Source organism: Bison bison, unplaced genomic scaffold (assembly GCF_000754665.1).
Source record: "Bison bison bison isolate TAMUID 2011002044 unplaced genomic scaffold, Bison_UMD1.0 scf7180017864468, whole genome shotgun sequence".
NCBI lineage: Eukaryota > Metazoa > Chordata > Mammalia > Artiodactyla > Bovidae > Bison > Bison bison.
Window position 1 is genome coordinate 33,476 of NW_011495029.1, and position 2,113 is coordinate 35,588.

The following is a 2,113-nucleotide window of genomic DNA, read 5'->3' on the forward strand; positions in this document are numbered from 1 at the left end:
GTAACGCACAAGAATGGGGTGGTTTCTAGCACCACCACCTTAAAGATGATGAAAGCAGTTGAATTATGTGCCAACAAGAAATCTATGAGTCTTACTGTGACAGCTGTCAGTGTAGGAGGCATGTTCGTGTTGATGAAACCAAGTTCTCTAGAAAAGTAGGCATGAAAACAGGGTTAAACCAGAATAATGAGAATGAACTGTGACCTTAAAGAGATATTGTCCAGCAGCATCTTGCCCACCCACATGTGCAGCCATGGGCTTCCGTCCACTCAAAGGAAGGAAGACCCGTTGCAGGGGAGGTGAATTCCAGAGACTGGCATCTCTGCTCCTGCAAAAACAATGATGCTCTTGAAGATGATCAGAGAAGTGGTCACAAGGGGGCACCCACATATAACAGTAAAAAAAATAATAATAATAATAAAAGGTAATGTTACTATAAATATACTTCATTGGGCCTTGTTGAGTCTGTGAAAGGCCATGAGTTCATAATAATAATCAAATGAGAGGACTTTAGATAAAGTGTGGCCTAAAAGGGAGACATAAAGTTTAAAAACTGCACTAGTGGTAACGCAGGAGATGAAAAATGCAAGAGATGTGGGTTCAGTCCCTGAGTCAGGAGGATCCCCTGGAGAAGGAAATGGCAACCCACTCAAGTATTGTTACCTAGGAAATCCCATGGAGAAGAGCCTGGTGGGCTACAGTTCATGGGGCTACAAAGAGTTGGACAGGACTGAGCTGGTTTCTTTCTTTTCTTTTCATGGTGTAAAGAAGGGTAAGTATAATAGGAAATATTTTGTTATGAAATAAATTTAATAAGAAGAGCAGTCTTGAAGTCTGTGGGGATATTCCCTTCTGTTTATTTACACGAATGTTTATAAAGGATTGAGAAAGAAAGAAGCCCTGACATCCCAAAGCTGGCCTGGTATCACAACAGGGTGATGTTCTTTTCCTCTTAGATATAAAGGCTCTCACAGAACTCCAGCTTCACACAGGGTCACCCTGAGAGCAGGAGCAAAGGAGACAGCAAACACACATCACTGTGTCCCCGCCAAGAAAACACCCCCTCCCTTGGTTGAAAAGCAAGACTGCTCCTTCTTACCAGTTGCACCTTTATCCTCACTCTGGTCCCCAACTCCACAGATGGAGTTACTGAGACTCACACTGGTAGAACTGACCCCAGTTCTTGGCAGCACCCAACCTAGAGTTGCCCCATATCATTAGAGCCTCCCCCAAATCCCCTCCCCTAAGCCCCATCCTAGAATCTACCTTTCTATCACCTCCTCTCTGTGATGCCTGGGGTTGTCCCTCAGGAAGAGTAACCATCAGCTTGTCCACTAGCGAGTGTGCCTGGTGGCAGAGGCTAGAGGCACTGACCTTGGGGGTGGGAGAGTATTCACAGAGGTAGGTCTTCCTCCAAGCACGTGGGAGAAGAGAACTGGCTGCTCCCCTGCCTCCTTCTCTGCCTCAAAGCTGCAGGACCCCAGGAGCCAGGGCAGCCAATTGAAATCATGAAGCACGAGAAGGAAAATTCAAGCCAGAAAGAAGAGGAGGGCTCCAGCAGAAGGGCCAGCTCCTGGATGATGCCAAAGAATTGTAAATGCATCATGACCCTTGACTTATCCTTCTGTCTTTCCCTCCCATTCTTGTCCTGGTCCTGACCCTTGTCTTGGGCCTCAACTGAGTGTGGGTGTTAGATGGTGCTCCCTTCTGCTGCATTTCTATTGTGAGTGTCTTCCTCTGTTAGCCTCCAGGTCGCTTCCTGGAAAGGCTGTTTCTGGGAAAAGGGAGGACTGTGGGGAAGCCTGTCCCCGCCCAACTGCATGGCCAGACACAGAGCCCTTATCTTCCCATGGGCAGACAGAAATTCTACCAAACGTCTCCTTCCACATGGTACAGCTCACGCTTTATGGGCAGGGACAGGAGGGGTAAAGGCAGTGTCAAATTCAAAGTCCTTAGCCCATCGCCAGGCCCTCCTGATGCTCCTACTCCTGTCTTCCGCACCCTCCTGACTCTACGGGGCCTGGACCAGGGGCCTGAAGGACTCCCAGCTCCCTGGACTCTGATACCCACCCCCAACCTCCAGGCCTTCGCTCAGGCTGCCCCTCCCCCTGCA